The 20,801-nt window shown below is 54.8% G+C and overlaps 1 protein-coding gene across 3 annotated transcripts in view; it reads right to left on the bottom strand.

Moving 5' to 3' along the window:
- Positions 1-20,801, bottom strand: part of ARHGAP23 (Rho GTPase activating protein 23) — a 102,873-nt gene that overhangs the window by 57,569 nt on the left and 24,503 nt on the right. Inside the window, exon 1 of one of the 3 annotated variants that reach the window (XM_017497076.2) lies at positions 2,609-2,669. The exons of the other annotated variants lie outside the window; for them this stretch is intronic. The gene's annotated coding sequence lies outside the window, so the exon portion shown is untranslated. Of the gene's footprint in view, positions 1-2,608; positions 2,670-20,801 lie in introns of those variants that run through there. 3 annotated transcript variants of the gene reach the window in all.

Raw genomic sequence — 20,801 nt, 5'->3', positions numbered from 1 at the left:
ACTAAGCCTCCCATCAGACCTGAAATTCTTGGGATTCTACAAGATGGCATGGCAGAGGGTGTCTGAAGACAAGAGTTTGGAGGGGCACACAGGTCTGTTTCTGGGGCAAGAAGAACAGATAGTGCCAAGAGTGGGCTTCCTTTGGGATGTAGAGGGGGAAGGTGGGTGACAGGAGGGTGTCAGATAGAGGATACATCATGCTCATGGAGGCCAATGGGGTAAGATGGGAGGCGAGGGGCTGCCTGGCTTTGAAAAGCGAAGAGGCCTCCTTGAGGACTCTTCAATCCATAATATCACGTGGCCTGACCTCTATGCTGCCCCTAGTCCAAGCCCCTCAGAGGGCAAGAAGCCCCCATCAGCAACACTCCTTACCCCCCTCAACTCCTCCTCAGCACCCTGGGCAGGGGCCATCAGCTGGCAGGACAAAGGGTGAGGGGTTGGGTGTGGAAGGAAGAAGCCCATCAGCTCTGGAGTGAGGAGCTCCCTGTTCACTGTCAGCATCCCCTCTTGTCCCCTTCTAATGTTTTTGAGGAGAAACCTCAATTTCAGAAGATTAAAGAAAAATGTGACAGAGACAATAGGCAATAGGCCTGCTTCATACAGCCCGAGGGGACAGAGCCTGGTGGAATACACAAGAGGCTGAGTGGAGCTCCAGGCAAGGGAGACAGGCCTTTCTAGACTGTTCTAATCCAATACAGTCTGGAAACCTACCCAGATGCGAGTTCCCCATACCAGACAGGAGCCACGCAAAAGCTGGACGACCCCCAGTCCAGGAGGCCTCAGCAGGGATTTTGACAGGGAGGGGATGGTGGGAGGTCCAGCATCTTCCACTTGTAGCTTTAGCCTAGCCTCTCCCACTGAGCCCTGCACCCCCATGGGGACCTGGGGAGCCCAGAGGAGAAAATTCTCTGGGAATTCTGCTGAGCTCTGAAATCCCCCGGATTTCCCATCTCTGCTGAGCTGGCAAGGAACTGATCAGGGAGCCAAGAGGGTCTGGGGGACCTCCCACCAACTGCCCTCTCCTACCAGAAGCCCCTGCTCTTCCCCAGTGTGGGCTCCCCCCTGCCTTTCCCCCACTCAGGCTCAGAGCCGAGGCTGTTTGCAGGGCCCATTGTTTTGCTGCTGTCCTGGATTAAGGTTCAAGCCACCAGCTGCCCCCGTGATGAGAAGTGGCTGGGACAGGTCCCCGCACGCCCCCCGCCCCTCCCCCAGCATACATCCTGCCTGGAGCTGCCAGTTGCCTGAGGGGGCTGCTCCCTGGGAGGGCTGGCGTGTAATCCAGGGCAGGAGGCATGCCTTCCTCTCCAGGTCGCTCCTCACCAAGCACTCCCTCCCTTATCTCTGCCTCTCCCTTCCCTCTGTTCCTTCCTTCCAGTCCCCTTCCTCCCACCCCTTCCAAATAGGCTCTTGAAAATGTCAGTACCCTGCCACAGCTACCACCCTTGCTTGAAGAGGAGATACCTGGACACGCATCAAGAGCCAGAACTGGCATCTCCCCTGTAAGAAGTTCTTCCTTAGGTTTAATCTCAATCCTTCAAGCTACTATACGCAAGTTTCCTCTCCTCCCCTCTGACCTGGGACAGCACTGAGTCTTGCTCTCATCTTGAGGCGAGGGAGGTGAGAGGTGCAAAAACAGAGAAGGAGCCATTAATAACAACTAGAAAGGTCATTAGCTGGAGGAGGGCACAGCTCTCACACACACCCAGCTCTGGCTCTCCAACTTACCCACAGAGACAAGGGGACTTCGAGGGAGTTGCTCAGGGGACACAGGGACATTGCTGATTACATTCTCCTGGCCTGGATCTATTTCCAAACACTCCCACCCTCATGTTAGGAAAGAAAGAGACATCCAAAAATACCAGCTGATGGTGACAGCAGGGCAGAAGGCCTCAGGCCACAAATCAGGCAGAGGTGGACACGTGGTGGGTTGGCAGCACCAGGGACTAGAACCCAGGAGCCCTGCTCCTCCCCCACGGGAGCATAAAGAGGTCATTGCAGGGAGCACAGTGCTCAGGCCGGGCATGTCGCCCACTGTGACTCACACCCTACCAGCCTGGTCCATCCCGGACATCAGAAACACGGCAGCCCCCTCCCCAGCCCTGTCGGCCCTGAGAGCACTCACTACCTGCAGGGGCCCATCTGCCACTCAGCTTCCTCTGCCCTCTAGGAAACCCTCGTGGGCCCTGTGCCCAGGTCCCCTACCAGGGATGGGGTGAGTAGTTCTCCCTTCTCCATTCAGAGATGCCTCTGCCTGCCTCGGACTCGGGGTCTCTGCCAGCCCTCTGGGATTCCTAGAAGCCCCTGCGTCTCTTCAAACACTCTGGCCCCTTCCATCCTTCCACTGCCTGGAAACCCAGAGGGCTGATCCCCCTGGAGGTCTTGACCCAGACGGGGGTTGTCATCCTAGAGGCCCTGGCAGAGCTCCAAGCCACAGATACTGCCACCCTCAGCCCCGTCTCTCAAGCGCCTCACTCACTCCCCGCCCCAGGAGCGTCAGTCCCGGAATGCAGGGCGCACACAGCTCAGAGGCCGCAAGTTGATGGCCCAGTCCCACTCAGACCCTGGCAGGGCCTGCCCCGGCCCCCCGGCCCGGCCCCGCGGCGCTCACCCTGGCCCGGCGCGGACCGGGCGCGCGGCGGTCGCTGTGGCTGAGGCAGGGCAGCCAGAGGCAGCGCGGCTCCGGGGCGCTGCAGTCCACGCCGACCGCACGCTCCCAGCGCCAGCCCCCGGCCCCCGCGCGCTCCACGCGCCACACGGCGCTGCCCACCAGCTCGGCGGCCAGCGGGGGCTCCCGGGCCTGGCCTCCGCCCCGGCCCCAGTGCGCTCCAGGCCGGGCTTCCGGAGCTGCACGCACTGCGCGCTGGCCGGGGGCCGCTGCTAGGCGCCCGGCGGACGGCGTCCTCGACCCCCCGGGCGGCCGGCGGGCCCCGGCGGTCCCCGCCTGCCCCCCGGAGCCGCGGGCCCGGGGCCCGGAGGCCCCGAAGGGACGGACGGCCCGCGCGGACGGCAGCAGGACGGCTGGAGCGGCTCCGCGCCTCCCGCGCCTCCCGGCTGAAGGCGCCCGAGCCCCGACACGCCCGCAAGTCTCGCAGGGCTGACGCCTCCCCCTCCGGGGCGGCCCCTGTCCGCGGCCGCCCAGATCGCACACTTTCACCGCACAGGCCCGGCACTACACAGTTCCCCGAACGGCCGCACCCTCGCACCCTCACACGCGGACAGCAGCCCTCGACCCACAGACACGCACACTCTCCCGGTCCGCACACCTTGCACCCTTCCAGCACACACACGCACACGCGCGCACATCAGCCCGGTGCACCCAGAGAAACAGGCACACAGGCTCCAGCTGTCCCTCACCCAGCTGCACGCTCTGTACAAACCCAACCCTACCCACTCGGTACAGACCCACACCATACACATCCACCCTATGTGTATATGCCCCCAGAAACACTATCTCCCCACACAGAGGACACTCTTCCACATCGTATATACACACCTCAGACACCTTCCAAGTGTACGGTCCACACATTCACAGAGACACATGTGCAAGCACACGCACTATGCCCCTGAAAGTACACCAGATCCACACTTACCACACAGGGACCCCCATAACATGGCAGGTACCACGCACACACCGCACAGCTCAGGCACTCCAGCCACGGATGCCACAGCCCCTCGGGTGCTACACACACTGCGCCGCACAATGACAGCCACACACCCTCAGGCACACGTGGAGTCCCCAACACGCCTGTGGGAATGACCACCCATCCCCAGGACTCCCTACCCATTAGCTCTACCTAGAGGGGCACCACGAGCTGACGATCACTCAAAGCTGGCGCCTCTACCACCCCCTGGCATGTGAGGCAGACAGGAATCACCACGCTGTGCTAGCCGCTGTGCTAGCCCCTGCCCCGCTGGCCCTTCCTGGCTCTCCTTCTTCCCAGGCCCCATCCGGGTGGGGCTAGCAGAGGCCTTGGCTAGTGGATGAGTAATCGCCGCCACCATTTCTAGCCCACTGGACTGTCCACCAACAATATCACTAGAGCCACTTGCTGTGGCCTGGGGCCACTATTATGGCCTCATCTGTAGAGAAGGAAACAGGCCAAGCGCATCTAGCTTGTATGGCATCACTGGGGCTCCAACCCCAGGGCCCCTCATCCCAGCTTTGATCTCACACCCAAAACCTAGCCAGCAGCCAGGAAAGCGGGGCAGCTCCAGCCCAACCCCACTCCTGAACCTAGGAGGAGTCCAGGAGGAAGCGTCATAAGGGTTGGGCCTTTGCAGGGCGCCAGAAGGGAGCACTAAGCGGACACAGCTGCCCTCCCTCCCATTCCACCTTCCACTGTCCCCAGCAACGACCTGCCTGGCCCAATGGGGAGGTGGAAATCCAGACAGGGGATGGGGGGTAGAAGAGGTAGGGGCAGAGATGGGGAGGAGCCTGGGGACAGAGGGAGGAGAAGGGAGCAGACCACAAAGTGTGGGAAAGTGGAGGTGCAAAGGGACAGGAGGGGGGCCTGGGGACAGAGGTGGGAGGGGAGGTGGGAGGGAGCAGAGCACACCGAGAGGGAGGTCAGGATCAAGGGAGGGAGATGGAAGAGAGGAAGGGTGAGGGTGAGGCGTGTGGAGGCGGCTGCCTGTGTCAGCCTGGGAGCCAGTTTTGTTCTCATATTTCCTGTTTGCTTTTTGCTGGTCTCCCCCTCCATGCCTCAGCTGGACCCCCCACCCCCACCCTGGCGGAAGCCAGATGGGAAAAGTGAGGCTGCCACCAGCTGAGTCAGGAGAGCTTAGGGGGAAAGCGGGAAAGGACTGCAGCCAGGGAGAGCAGGATACACCGGTGTCTCCATCTGCACCCTCTGCCGCCCCACATCCATCGCTAGAAAACTAAGGATTCTGTGTCAGGAGCACTCCTGCCCTGGCCTGCCCTGTGACTCTCTGTCATACTCTCCAAAGGCAGACCCTCCTCGATCAGCTGGAACCAACATCAAGATGTCCCCAGCCATGTCAGACTCTGGAGCCCCAAGTGGAGGGCAACCAGCTGTCTTCAGCTCCAAGTCTGGCCTGCCCTCCCAGCAAGCAGCCAGTAAGTCCTTCCAGCTGCTAACTTGCGTTCCTCTTGCTGCTCATCCAGTCCCTGGTTCTGAGGAAATGGAGTGACTCTCCCCTCTCATCCCCCATGGAGCCTCTGATGGCCAACAGTGCTGCTGTGTGCCCAGATCAAGCATCCACCTCCACGGAATTCAAAACCGCTGCAGGCTCTGGGGCTGGAGGGAGGAGAGAGGTGGAGATGCAACATAGATTTTCTGTGTTCAGGCCATAGAGACCTTGGAAAGGATCAACCATATACAATGTCTACTTCCTGCCCTCTAACCTCGCTGGGCAGTGAGGCCCAGCCAAGGAGTTAACAGATTTCTTCCACACAAGCCACACCTTCCTTCCCCACCCCCACGACCTCCACACCCAGCTGCCTCTGTGAGACTTCAGGCGGAGAGTGCACACAGTGGGACCTCAAAAGTTGTCCTCGGCAGTGAATAAATGATTCTCCAGGCCAGGGGAGCCTCTCCCCTCCCTCCCCCATTTCCTCTGGGAAAGGAATGTGGGGTGGGCCCCAGAGGGTGGTGGGGGAGGGGGCCCAGGGCTGGGAAATACCAGGCGTAGCTGAGATTCTATTCCAAGCCTTCCTGCGTAGTGTGAGTCCTCCCCTACGCCCTGCCCAGCTTCCTCCCCCTGCATCAGAAATTACGCTGCCACCGAGCTGCCCCTCCCATCCCCCTCTAGTCTGACCAGCTTGCAAAATCCATTCAACCTCGTCTTCCTGAGGGTCCCTGCCCCAAAGATATAGGCATCCAGTCTTCCCTCCTTCCAAGATATCATTGTCTTTTACTATTTGAAAGCACTTTCACTTGTCCTCATTTGACACTTAACCTAAGAATTCGATAACCAGAGATTTATTTATTTATTTATTTTGTATTTTTAGTAGGGATGAGGTTTCACCATCTTGGCCAGGCTGGTCTTGAACTCCTGACCTCGTAATCCACCTGCCTCGGCCTCCCAAAGGACTGGGATTACAGGTGTGAGCCACCTTGCCTGGCCAACCAGGTTATTTTTAATACCTATTTTTCAGTTACAGAAACTGAGGCTTGGCCGGGTGCAGTGGCTCACACCTGCAATCTCAGCACTGGGTGGCCGAGGTGGGTGAATCGCTTGAGCTTAGGAGTTTGCGACCAGCCTGGGCAATATGACGAAACCCCATCTCCACAAAAAATACAAAAGTTAGCCAGGTGTGGTGCGTGTGCCTGTAGTTTCAGCTACTTGGGAAGCTGAGCCCCAGGAGGCGGAGGGTGCAATGAGCAGAGATCACACCCTTTCACTCCAGCCAGAGAGACAGAGTGAGACTCTGTCCCCAAATAAATAAATAAAGAAGAATTAAATTAAATTAAATTAAAAAATAAACTAAGGCTCAAAGAGAACAAGTGTCTAGTTCAAGGACTCATGTTTACTAAGCTGGGGCCGGATCCCAGGGTTCTAACCGCTTACCAGATCCTTTTCTATCACCGCTTGTTTAACCACATCTTGAGTACCTGCTGAGGGCCAGGAGCTGGGGCACCTTGGAGAGTCTTTCAGGAGTGTTGTTCCAGCTTCTGAAAGCTTTAGGGATCCCCAAGTTCTACACTCTGGCCAAAGCTGGCTCCCTTCGCCCCCACCAAGGGAGACCCTCACATACCAAGGGAGACCCCTACATACCAATGGAGCCCTGCTCTCAGGGGCACAGGGCCTCTTCTCTCTGGGAGGTGACATTTTTTTGAGAGTGGGGTCAGACACCTCCCAGGCTAGCCGTCACAGGGGAGGGTGGTCTGGCCTGCAGGAGTGGAAGCAACCGGGCACTGGGGAAGAGGAGGAGAGCGTTCTGGGTCCCAACGGTCAGGGATAGGAGCCAGAAGGAAACTCTGAGGAGTTGCAGGGCGTGTGGTTCAGTAAGTGAGAGAGAGGGACTCAGGGTCAATTCTGCCTGCCTTTCCTTCCTCCAGCTTGCTCAGCACTCCTCCCAGAATGTGGGCCCCAAACCGCAAGGTGACAAACAATGCCCCCACCCCAAGAGAATCATCCAGCATGTTTGAAGCTCCATCTGGTCCTGTGCAGCAGACGCACACCACCAAACACAGACCCATGACCACTCCACAACCTCGCACACCAACGGGGCAAATCCCACTGCAGATCCGAGCATCCCAGGCATGCGGGCAATGTGATACGGACACATGCCCGCCCTGCCCACGCCTGGGCCTCTGAACCCTGCTCCAGTCTCCCCAGTCAAGGGCGGCTGCCCCCTCGGGCCTCCTCCACCCTTTTGCCCCATTCAGATGCCTGGTTCCCAGCATTGCTTGGGTAGAGGCTCCCGCCTGACAAGCCCCAGCAGGCCAAGTCGATGAGCCGGCCAAGCAAGCCTGCATCTTCCCAGTGCCCTCCATGTGCACATAACTCCTATCACGGGGAACCTAGGCCACCCGCACTGGCACTGGCGCTGTCTGGCCCAGTGGCAGGTGGTGGTTCCCAGGGTCTCCCCAGACCCAGTGCCCTCCCCCTCTAGGGCCACTCCTGCCTGGGGTTGGGATGGACTGTGCTCCCTCCCCCTCAAACTAGGGCAGAGCCCCAAAGCCTGGGAAGGAGATGAGGAAGCACTTGTCACTCCAGACATCCCCCGACCAGCAGGAAGGTGGGCTGAGATCATCCCAAATGCACAAAATCCTCAAATTCTGGCTGGGCATGATGACTCATACCTGTAATCCCAGCACTTTGGGAGGCCAAGGCAGGAAGATCACTTGAGCCCAGGAGTTCAAGAGCAGCCTGGGCAATGTGGTGAAACCCCATCTCTACAAAAAATATAAAAATTAGTGGCTGGGCGCAGTGGCTCACACCTGTAATCCCAGCACTTTGGGAGACTGAGGAGGGCGGATCATCTAAGGTCTGGAGTTTGAAACCATCCTGGCCAACATGGTGAAACCCTGTCTCTACTAAAAATACAAATATTAGCTGGGCATGGCAGCATGTGCCCGTAGTCCCAATTACTCAGGAGACTGAGGCAGGAGAATGCGTGAGGCAGAGGCATGTGAGGAGGCAAAGGAGGTTGCAGTGAGCTGAGATTGCGCCACTGCACTCCAGCCTGGTGACAGAGCGAGACTCCGTCTCAAAAAAAAGGCCAGGCGCGGTGGCTCACGCCTGTAACCCCAGCACTTTGGGAGGCTGAGGTGGGTGGAGCACCTGAGGTCGGGAGTTTGAGACCAGCCTGACCAGTATGGAGAAACCCCGTCTCTACTAAAAATACAAAATTACCTGGGTGTGGTGCCACATGCCTATAATACCAGCTACTAGGGAGGCTGAGGCAGGAGAATCACTTGAACCCAGGAGGCGGAGGTTGCAGTGAGCTGACAATAGCACCACTGCACTCCAGCCTGGCGACAGGGTGAGATTTTGTATCTCAAAAAAAAAAAAAAAAAAAAAAAAAAAAAAAAAAAAAAAAATTACCCAGGTGTGGTAGTGCGTGCCTGTGGTCTCAGCTACTCAGGAGGCTGAGGTGGAGAGGATCACCTGAGCCAAGGGAGTTTAAGGCTGCAGTGTGAGACCCGGTCTCAAAAAAAATAAATAAAAAAGGCTGGGCAACTTGACAAGATCCCATCTCTATAAAAAAATTTAAAAATTAGTCAGGTGTGGTGGCGTGAACCTGTGGTCCCAGCTATTCGGGAGGCTAAGTGGGAGGATCACTTGAGCCCAGGAAGTCAAGGGTCCACTGAGCTGTGTTCATGCCACAGCACTCCAGCCTGGGTGACAGTAAAAGACCCTGTCTCAAAAAAAAAAAAACAATCCCAAGTTCTTTTGGTGGCAGCATAGCTCAGGGGCCGGCACACGGGATCTGGAGTCCTCTGGACGCCGGGTCAAAGCCCCATCTCTACCACTTCCTATCTGTGAGACCTTGGGCGAGTTACTTTACCTCTTTAAGCCTTGGTTCCTCACCAAAAAAATGTGAATGACAGTAATTTCCACCTCAAAAGTTGCTGGGAGGATTAAGTAAATTAAAGAAAGTCTTAGCACAGACTATGTGCTCTAGCTCAGCACATGTAGTAGGGATTTAATAAATGCACGCTGTTTCTATTGCTTTTCGGATAGTCATACACAATCACAGTCACACTCAGACATGCAGACACTCAGCCATGTATACACAAAGACACGGTGACACATGCGGATGCTCACAGACCCAGGCAAACTCATCCTTCCCTTCCCGGCATCACCCGCGCCTCCCACTGCCAGCCCCAGGTTCCTACAGGCTCCGGACATGCCCAGTTCCTCCCAAACAGGAAGAATTCAGCAGGATCTCCCACTTCCCTTGCTGAAATTTGGCAAGCCCATAGCATGAACTTGTGGGGCCTCTGGGAGTAGGGAAGTGGTGGGCAGTATGAGACCCCAGAATGGGGCCTCTCCCAGCAGGCAAGGAGCATGGCAAAGGTGCCAAGCTGGCAGGGCCTCTGTGCCACAGGAGGGCCAGTCCCCGCCTCAGGGACAGCAGAGGGAGGGGAGACTAAAGAGGAACCTCTTTCCTCATGGTGGGAAATGAGCACTTGCAGAAAAGGGTGCGTCTGGAGTCAGCCACAAAGTAAACACTAGAGCCATTGCCCAGGCAACAGCAGGCTGGCATGGGACAGGGTTTACCACAGCCCCTCTGTACCCTCTGATTTACCCACTCAGCAGCCCCTTGACTGTCTCTGGGGTCTCCATTCTGGTCTCTGGGACTGTCTGCAGACTCCCCAAAGGAAAGAAGCTGTGCCTCCTCCATCAGATTGGATGCTCCTTGAAAACAAGGGATTTTTGCCTGTGTCTTTCTCCTTAGACTGGAGGATGCTCAAGGGCCTGGCCTGAGTCTCCCTGAGGACAATGACAGCTCCCCAAGGACTGTTGGGTTTTCAGAAATGGATTTGCCCTCCTAGAGAGCTTTATGCATTGCGGGCTCTCAAAAATGATTATTATTATTATTTTTGAGATGGAGTCTCATTCTGTCACCCAGGCTGGAGTGCAGTGGCGCGATCTCAGCTCACTGCAACCTCTGCCTCCTGGGTTCAAGCGATTCTCCTGCCTCAGCCTCCCAAGTACCTGGGACTACAGGCACACGCCACCACATCCAGCTAATTTTTTTGTATTTTTAGTAGAGGCAGGGTTTCACCGTGTTAGCCAGGATGGTCTCGATGTCCTGACCTCATGATCTGCCCACCTTGGCCTCTCAAAGTGCTGGGATTAGAGGCGTGAGCCACTGCACCCAGCCTCAAAAGTTATTTCTTAATGGTGAGGATGTGGAGAAATTGGATTGCTTGTGGGAATGTAAAATGGTGTGGCTGTGGCCACACACAGTGGCTCCTACCTGTAATCCCAGGGTTTTGGGAGGCCAGGGTGGGAGAACTGCTAGGGCCCAGGAGTTCAAGACCAGCCTGGGAAACATATTGAGACTCTATCTTTATAAAAAATGCAAAATTAGCCAAGCATGATGGCGAACACCTGTAGACCCAGCTACTTGGGAGGCTGAGGTGGGAGGATCACTTGAACCCAGGAGTTGGAGGCTACAGTGAGCTGTGGTCACACTGCTGCTCTTCAGCTTAGGCCACAGAGCAAGACTCCTTCTCTCAAAAAGTAATAAAAGTAAAATAAATAAATAAACAAAATAGTGCAGTTGCTATGGAAATCAGTATGGCAGTTCCTCAAAGAATTATACATAGACAGGAGGCTGAGGCAGGAGAATCGCTTGAACCCGGGAGGCAGAGGCTGCAGTGAGCCAAGATCATGCCATTGCACTCCAGCCTGGGCAACAAGAGCGAAACTCCATCTTAAAAAAAAAAAAGTTAAACATAGAATTACCATATGATCCAGTAATTCCACTTCTGGGTATATATCCAAAGCAACTGAACGCAGGGATTAGAAGAGATATTTGTACACCCATGTTCGTAGCAGCATTATTCACAACAGCCAAGAAATGGAAGCAACCCAAGTGTCAGTCTACGGATGAACATATAAACATAATGAGGTGTATCCACATGGTGAGATTGTCTGTGTTATTGTATTACATGTAGCACGTACATTATATGAATAATACATAATTGTATTATTTAGCCTTTCAAAAGAAAGGAAGGCCGGTCAGAGTGGCTCGCACCTGTAATCCTAGCACTTTGGGAGGCTGAGATGGGAGGATCACTTGAACCCAGGAGTTCGAGACCAGCCCAGGGAAGATGGCGAAACCCCATCTCTACCCCACCCAAAAAAAAATTAGCCAGGTGTAGTGGCACACACATGTAGTCTCAGCTACTTGGGAGGCTGAGGTGGGAGGATGACTTGAGCGCAGGAGATGGAGGTTATAATGAGCTGAAATTGCACCATACACCTCAGCCTGGGGGACAGAGCCAGACCCTGTTTCTAAAAAAAAAAAAAAAAAAGAGAAAGAAATTTTGACACATGCTACAATGTGGATGAACATTGAAGACATTCTGCTAAGTGAAATGAGCCAGACACAAAATGACTAATATTGGCTGGGCTTGGTGGATCACATCTGTAATCCCAGCATCTGTATTCCCAGCAATTTGGGGAGCTGAGGTGGGAGAATCACTTGAGGTCAGGAGTTCAGGGCCAGCCTGGACAACATGCTGAAACCCTGTCTCCACAAAATATAAAAAATAGCAGAGCATCATAGCATGCACCTATAGTCCCAGCTACCCAGAAGGCTGAGATGGGAGGATCCCTTGAGCCCAGGAGGTCAAGGGTGCAGTGAGCTGTGATCACACCACTGCACTCCAGCCTGGTGACAGAATGAGATGTTATCTCAAAAAAAAAAAAAAAGAGGCTGGGTACGGTTGCTCACGCCTGTAATCCCAGCACTTTGGGAGGCCGAAGCGGGTGAATCATGAGGCCAAGAGATCAAGACCATCCTTTCTAACACAGGAAAAACCCACCTCTACTAAAAAAAAATACAAAAATATCTGGGTGTATCCCACCTACTCGGAAGGCTGAGGCAGGAGAGTCACTTGAACCTGGGAGGTGGAGATTGCAGTGAGCCGAGATTGCACCACTGCACTCCAGCCTGGCGACAGGGTGAGATTTTGTATCTCAAAAAAAAAAAAAAAAAAAAAAAAAAAAAAAAAAAAAGAATGAATAAATATTGTATTTTTCCACCTACAGTGATAGTGGAATATCACCACTTACGGTGATAGCACAATATGGATGTACTTAATGCCACTTTACAGTTAAAAATATTTTGTTTTATTTTGTTGTTTTGAGACGGAATCTCGCTCTGTTGCCCAGGCAGGAGTGCAGTGGCTCGATCTCAGCTCACTGCAACATTCGCCTCCCAGGTTCAAGCAATTCTCCTGCCCCAGCCTCCCGAGTAGCTGGGACCACAAGTGTGAGCTACCATGCCGGGCTTATTTTTTGTATTTTTGGTAGAGATGGATTTTCCCCGTGTTAGCAAGAATGGTCTTGATCTCCTGATCTCATGATCCACCCACCTCAGCCTCCCAAAGTGCTGGGATTACAGGCATGAGCCATTGCACCCAGAAAATTTTGTATTATATATAATTTTTTTTAAAAGGCCAAGTCAGAAATCAAACACAAAAAATAACAAAAGTCCGGGCATGGCGGCTCAGGCCTGTGATCTCAGCACTTTGGGAGGCCAAGGTAGTTGGATCACCTGAGGTCAAGAGTTGGAGACCAGCCTGGACAACATGGTGAAACCCCGTCTCTACTAAAAATACAAAAATTAGCTGGGTATGGTGGGGAGTGCCTGTAATCCCAGCTACTCAAGAGGCTGAGGCAGGAGAATCACTTGAACCCAGGAGGTAGAGGTTGCAGTGAGCTGAGATCGTGATATTGCACTTCAGCCTGGGCGACAGGACGAGACCCCATCTCAAAACAAAACAAAACAAAAGTTGAAAGATGAAACAAATGAACAAGTCTCTCCTTGGTGCCCAGGAGCAGGCCCTGCCACAGAGGTTGCCCAGGAACTTGTCACCCCCTGCCTGGAAGACCTTTCCCTGCTGTCCCTCTCCACTGCCCCTTCTCAGAGCCTCTACTGTCATCTTTGGGGCCCTAGAAGTCCCTGCACGTGGGAACGCCCGGCCTGCACCTGGTATGCATCAGGTCCTTGGCATTGATGGGGGCCTACCATCCACAGAGGCTGGACCCTGGCAGGCACACACTCTCCCAAGGCTTTGCCACATGGCATGGCTGCCGGCAGGACCTCAAAAGAGTTTTCTTGGCAGAAAGCTGGCTCTGTTTGGGGGTCCTCAAACCCACCAAGCACACACATGCCCCTTCCAATGTGCCACACGCTCACATCCGCCTGTAACATACACACAGGGGCATGCTCACAGAGACACTGCTGTCCTCGCAGGCACTCCTGGAAATGAGCCTGTACACTGAAGGCAGGTCCTGTGGACAGCAGAGCCCCCTGCCGGCCCACCGCTGGCATGCCTCGTCTCCTTGACAACCCAGGCAAGGGGCGTCCTCCTTACCTCAACCTCGCTCCCCAGGCCCCTCAGCTCCAACCTGCTCTGGGATCTTCCCCTCCGCATCCCTACAGAGGAGAAGAATCCCCTGCAGAAGGACAGAGCAACTGTGGCTCCTCGGGCTCTCCCTTTGGTCAAGGAGAGAGGCCAGAGCCCCTTTTCAGACTAGACTGGAGCAGTCATTCCTGGAGGCAGGGGAATGCCTGCAATGACTCTTCTCCAAGGTCAGCAGCTCCATCCCCCTGGTCTCACACTGGTGTGACTCTGCCTGTCCCCCAACCCTCCAGGAGTGCTTCCTGTTGTCTGAGCACCTGGGCAGAGATAACAGGTGCACACATTGGTTTCCTTCAGGCAAGAGCCAGGTCCCAGTCAAGCTGAGACCCTGTCCCCTCCCAGGGCAGGTCTCAACAGATTCCAAAAGCCTCCCCAGGGCACATGGGGCTCTCTGCAGGGAGAGGCTCTCAGCCCCACCCCTGAAACCACCCACCCCCTCACCCCAGCCCTGCCCAACCCTGCCAGGTTACCCCTACCTTCCCCTTCACACGCGTGGCCCTGCCTATGAACCGAACCACTCCCTAATCCCATCTGTGATGCCCGACAGGTGGACAGGTGGCAGGGACAGTGGCTCTGCAGGGACAAACAGCCTCGACTAGGCCACTGCCATGAGGGAGCCCCTTGAGCTGGGCTCTCTGGTCAGAAGAGGACAGATGGCATCATCCTCCTTGTCCCAGGCCCTCCTCCAGCCTCTCCCTGCCAGTTTGCCTGGGAACACTGGGGACAGGATAACAGCCACATAGTCATGAATACTTGTGGAGTGCTTGCCATACACCGGGCACACTGCACAGGCACTAGCTCATTTCACAGCTGAACAACCTCTGGAAATAAAGGTGGCACACAGCACCCACCACCTGGAACTCCTGACTCTCTGCTGGATCGGGTGCTAGGCAGGGAATGCTGGGCTAACCTGCAGGGGCACCAGGCATGGAGACAGGGAGGCTGGTGAGAGGAGACACCAGCATCAAGGCGTTCCAGCATCAAGAAGGCTACCACCGAGAAAAGGCCACAGTTGCCACTCATACTGGCCCTGGCCCTTTTCTGGCTGTGACATCAGGATCATCACTCAAGGTCGCTCAAGTTTTCTTATTTCTTCAGCTATAAAATGAAGACAGGGATAGCAGCCTGACGAAGTTGCTGATGACCAAGAATCAACTTTGGTTATGGCCCCGGCCCTCCATCCGCGGATCAGAGTGGACTCTGCTTCCTAGCTGTCTTCTGAGCCTGCTCACTTCATCACATCATCTCCCTGCTCCAAGCTACGGTTACCTCTCTGGCATCTGACTGTCCAGATTGATTATTTTAATATTATGACCACCAGGTCCTGTGGGACACACCTTGGCTGCCACATACGCCACACCCGCTTCCTCTGTGCTCTGGCCACCCTGGCCTCCTTCCAGCTCCTGTGAGGACCAGGCACCCTTCCAGCCTTAGGTCCTTTGCACATGCTGTTTCTGGAATGCAACCCACGCCCTAATTCACTCCTACCTACCCCATTGCTCTTAGCAAAAATGTCACCTCCCCAGGCACACCTCCTTTGGCCCCAGACCAGGTCAGATACCTGTGTACCCTCTTGTCAGTGTCTTATTTATTTATGGGGTTATTTTGACCAACATCTCCCCACAAGGCTGTGAGTCCTGGAAAGTAAGGACCATGCCTGCTTTGTGGTGGTCAAATCCCTGGCTCCTGGCCCAGGGTGGGTACTCTGCACACTGTTTCGGAATGTGGAGGAATGAATGAGCCTTTCCTCAGAGAGTTAGGGGTAACCAGAGCCCTGTCCCCAGGAGGAGTCTAGCAGAAGCTGGGGCTGCTTCAGACCTTTGTTTTTATATCCTCACCCCTTCCTCAGAGGGAACCAGATTCAGAAGTTGGGGGTGCTGGAGTAAGGAAGAAAGAGGGGCCGGGCATGGTGGCTCCTGCTTGTAATCCCAGCACTTGGGGAGACAGAGGCAGGAGGATCCCTTGAGCCCAGGAGTTTGAGACCAGCCTGGTCAACATGGTAAGACCCCATCTCCACAAAAATAAAAATAAAAATTAGCCAGGTGCTGTGGGGCACCCCTGTAGTCCCAGCTACTTGGGAGGCTGAGGTGGGAGGATTGCTTGAGCCAAGTTCAAGGCTACAGTGAGCCATTGGTTGTGCCACTGTACTCCAGCCTGGGCAACAGAGCCAGATCTAGGCTCAGAAAAAAACGGAGTGGGAGAGAACGGCGTGGAGAGAAAGGGGGGAGCTGCTTCAATCTTCTTTGCAGCTCTGTGCCCTCACCCCAGCTGGCCACACTCCAGCCACGAGCCCTCCTCGTGGGTTCTGCAATGTGCCAAGCCCTTGTCCTGAGACTCAGGGCCTGCTCCCACATCCAAGGTCCCCTTTCCCTGGACTATAATACACTGCCTGCCTGCCCCTCCCCATCCCCTTCTTCCCCGACTCAGCCCTCACCCTCCAGGTCTCAGCCTGACTTTCTGAAACGGTTGCCTAACTTAGCAAGCTAAGGAATCTGCCATGGTGCCACAGCTAATGTCAGCTTGGATTGAAGCTACGGGCAGAGCCCAGGCTCTCAGCCACCTCGTCATATGCCTCATTACTACTGGTTTCTCCCTCCAGGCCCCACCCCCTCTGGGGCTTCAGTTTCCTTCTAGGGGCTCTTCCATGACGAGGGACTTGGACATCTGTAGATTTCAGGTAGATTGGTTGAGAGGAAGAAGGTGGGGGAAGAGGTTAAGGGAGGAGGGGAAGGGGGAAAGACAGAAGGGAGGAGGGAGAGGAGGACGACAGAGGGGCGGCTGCTTCGGGCCAGCCAGACGTGAGAAACGCCAAGTATGTGAAGTACGCCAGCCCTGAGCTATGAATAGTGCTGTGGGGCATGCCTGGCAGCCCAGGTGGGCCTTCCCGCTCCTCCCGCAGGAGCTCTGCACAGGGGGCCTGAAAAGGGGAATGGAGCGTGGGCTGGGGAGGCACACTGGGGGACAGAGCAAGGGGTGTTGTCATGCAAATGATACGCAAATACACAGCAGCAAGCAGGTCTGATTGGTGGATCCCTGTGAGGCTGGGAGCCTGGGCCGAATGGTCACTCAGCGAAAGGCAGTGAGTGCCCAGCCTGCAGCACAACCCAGAGCCTCTGCCCACCAGCGCTGCAGTCCCTGCAACTCTATTTCCCAGGCTTGGAGGTCCCTTCTGGTCACCTGTGGCCAAAATCCCACTGATGCTGTGCAGCCTCTGGAGGCCTCTAAAGGTTGTGGTAAGGCTCTGCCTGCCCCGGACATTGTCCCTGACCACCCAGCGCCAGGTCAGCCTCTCCTCCTTGGAGCTCACTGGTCTGACAGACAGCTGGGCACCTGGAAGTTACAATATCCCCAGTCTCCGCCTCTAGACCCCTCTCCCCATCAGTGATCCCAGTGGAACACACACTGGGCTTAGGGCCCAGAGGCCCAGTCCATGGCCCTGTCCTGCCCCTTGTGGGCCTCCAAAGAAGGTGGTCACCTTCAGAGCCAGTTCTTCTTTCTTTCATTCTAGGACTGTTCACTGGATGTCACCAAGAGCCCGGCACTGGGCTGGGAGGCCAGTGACACGAGGGAAGACCAGTCAGAGGCCAGGTTTCAGGTCCCAACTGCATGACCTTGGTCAAGTCCTTTCCCTCTCCAAGCCTGAGCCTCCTCAGCTGTAAACGGAGTCCTGGAGAGGACTCAGCATTGAGTGCCTAGCATGTAGGAGTTGCTCAACTAATCAGTTCCATAGTCTAAGGATTTTCAAAAGTTAACAAAAGCAATCCCTGATTTTAAAAAACCAAAGAGATAGACATGGAACAAATAAAGCAGCTGTAGGGCATAGTGTTTAAAAGTTCCTAAGCAGAGGCCAGGCACAGGGGCTGACACCTGTAATTCCAGCACTTTGGGAGGCCGAGGTCAGAGAATCCCTTGAAGCCAGGAGTTAGTGACCAGCCTGGCTAACATGGTGAAACCCTGTCTCTACCAAAAACATAAAACTTAGCCAGCTACAGTGGCACCTGCCTATAGTCCCAGCTCCTCAGGAGGCTGAGGCAAGAGAATCATTTGAACCCAGGAGGAGGAGGTTGCAGGGAGCCGAGATCTCACCATTGCACTCCAGCCTGGGCAACAGATCAAGACTCTGTCAAAAAAAAAAAAAAAAAAAGTTCCAGCCAGGCTCGAAGGCTCAAGCCTGTAATCCCAGAACTTTGGGAGGCCAAGGCAGGCGGATCATCACCTAAGGTCAGGAGTTCAAGACCAGTCTGGCCAACATGGCAAACCCTGTCTACTAAAAATACAAAAATTAGCCAAGGGTGGTGGCGGACGCCTATAATCCCAGCTACTTAGGAAGCTGAAGCAGAAGAATCGCTTGAACCTGGGAGGCCAGTAAGCGGAGATCGCGCCACTGCATTCCAGACTGGGGGACAGAGCAAGATTCAGTCGGGAAAAAAAAAAAAGTTCCTAAGCAGGTTCCAGAGGAAGCTGGTGTTTGAATCCCGACTCAGGCCCACTTCCTAGCTGTGTGTCACTGCATAAGTTACTAACCTCCCTGAGCTTCTGCTTCTGCAGTTACTAAACAGAGATAATCCATCCCCCATGGGATTGGCATGCAGATTAAAGAGACAGTGTGCGTAAAGTGCTCCGCACAGCAGTGTCTGGCACTGAAGGCCGCCATCCACGTTTGATATAAGCAATACTCCCATTGGTATTATTATTGGTTGGCAATGCAGTGCCAAGTGCTACGGGAGCACTCAGTTCATCAGTCAGCAGTGTTCACGCATCAGGGCCTGGCCTTGAAGCTGGTTACAGAGCAGTGAATAAGACAAAGTCCCTCCCGTCTCGGCGCTCAAGGTCTAGCGCGCAGAGGCGGAAGTCTCGGTATAATTGAGTGGTGGAGGGGGGCTTTACAGAAGATATTTGAACTGGGCATTGAAAGAGGAATAGGAGTTGGAGAAATGGAAAAGGCAGGGAAGGCCCTTCTTTTTTTTATTTTTTTGAGACAGAATTTCGCTCTTGTTACCCAGGCTGGAGTGCAATGGCGCAATCTTGGCTCAGCACGATCTCGGCTCACCGCAATCTCCGCCTCCTGGGTTCAGGCAATTCTCCTGCCTCAACCTCCTGAGTAGCTGGGATTACAGGCACGCGCCACCATGCCCAGCTAATGTTTTGTATTTTTAGTAAAGACGGGGTTTCACCATGTTGACCAGGATGGTCTCGATCTCTTGACCTCGTGATCCACCCGCCTCGGCCAGGGAAGGCCCTTCTAGACAAGGGAAAGAGACGGTACAGCAAGTTTCTGGAAGGGGAAGAGAGTGACGGGCTCCCCTCTTATCCTGTCCTTCCCACTGTACCTCCCGTCTCAGCTCCCGCCACCTCTCACCTGCTCTCCTGCCTCCACTGCCCGAGTCCCTTGCATGGCTCCTAAGTAGCTGTGGGAGCAAGTTCCTCAGTACAGCATGAGGGATACGCCCTGATGGGGGAGGGGAGGGGCGGGATCTGGCCTCACTGGCTTCCTCCCTCTACTCTCAGCCTTGCACTCATCAGTCTTGCCGGCGCTTCTGCCGGGTCCCTCCGCCTGGCACACCCTTCTTTCCCTTCTCCATCCCTTTCTTACCCCAGCAAACATCTTTCAAACTTTGGCAAGCCATATCTCCCCACAGTGAAGCCTTCTTCCCTGCAGAGCTGGAGCATCTTTGGAGGAAGCAGGGGCTCAGCCATGTTCATTGACAGAACCCTGGGGTCCTCCATGCCACTCACGAGCAAACCCAGACTCCACACTGAGTCGCAGAAGACACAGAGCAGCAGAACATAACCTACATCTCTGCACCCACCAGCCATGACGTCCCCCCTCCCACTCCTTCCTCATGCCAGCCTCTGTTTGGATTTCAGGGCTCAGCTGTGGAGAAGAGGGTCCACCTTCCCTGGGTCAGGGGTGTCCTCACAGGCTCTTTGTTGTCAGAGAATACAGCAGTCACTAAAATGACAGACCTAGGATTCTGAAAGACCCAGATTTAATTTTTGGTGGGGTATGGGGGTGGATAGGATCTTGCTCTGTTGCCCAGGCTGGAGTACGGCAGTGAAATCATAGCTCACTGCAGCCTCGAATTCCTGAGCTCAAGCAATCTTCCCAACTCAGCCTCCTGAGTAGCTGAGACTACAGGCATGCACCACCACACCTGGCTAGTTTTTGAGAGATAGGGTCTTGCTATGTTGCCAGTGTTGGTCTCAAATTCTTGCCCTCTGGCTCATGCCTGTAATCCCAACACTTTGGGAGACAAAGGCGGGAGGATCACTTGAGGTCAGGAATTCAAGACCAGCCTGTGCAACACAGGGAGACTCCATCGCTACGAAAAAAATTAGCCAAGCATGGTGGTGTGTGCCTGATTGTGCCACTGCACTCCAGCCTGGGTGACAGAGCAAAACCCTCTCTTAAAAAAAAAAAAAAATCCTGGCTTTAAGCTATCCCCCTGCCGAAGCCTCCCAAGTTTCTGGGATTACAGATGTGAACCACCATGCCTGGCCCAGCTTAAAATGTGATGCTTGGGAGAGATCCAAGCTGGCTGATCACTAGCAGCTCGGGATTGTAGCTCCCAGTGAAAGCACAGAGAACGAGAGGACGCCACACTTTCAGACGAATTTTTGTTGCTCACCCACAGGAGATTCCCAGCGGAGGAGCCCCACGGGTCGCCAGCGCGACTCTTGTGGCCGGCGAGGCGGTTTTGCCGCTGCCTTGGTGCGGCGGTTCTCGGTGCAGACTCAGAAAAGCACCATCAATCTTAACGCCACTGTTTTGGCCGGCGCAGTGGGTTGCTCAGATTTTAGCTCCGGGAATCAACAAGTTGGACGTCCATTCAGAAACCCAATTATAAAGACGGTAATTATAAAGACCACAGATGGATAAATCTATAACGAAGGGAAGAAACCAGCCTTAAAAGGCTGAGAATACCCAAAATCAGAACGCCTCCCCCTCTACAGGGGATCACAGTTCCTCATCAGCAACGGAACAAGGCCTGATGGAGAACGAGTGTGTTCCATTAACAGAAGCAGGCTTCAAAAGGTGGATGATAGCCGGGCACGGTGGCTCAAGCCTGTAATCCCAGCACTTTGGGAGGCCAAGGCGGGTGGATCATGAGGTCAAGAAATCGAGACCATCCTGGTCAACATGGTGAAACCCCGTCTCTACTAAAAATACAAAAAATTAGCTGGGCATGGTGGCGCGTGCCTGTAATCCCAGCGACTCAGGAG

Source organism: Cebus imitator, unplaced genomic scaffold (genome assembly GCF_001604975.1).
Source record: "Cebus imitator isolate Cc_AM_T3 unplaced genomic scaffold, Cebus_imitator-1.0 Scaffold228, whole genome shotgun sequence".
Taxonomy (NCBI): domain Eukaryota; kingdom Metazoa; phylum Chordata; class Mammalia; order Primates; family Cebidae; genus Cebus; species Cebus imitator.
This window is presented reverse-complemented; position numbering and strand designations above follow the sequence as displayed.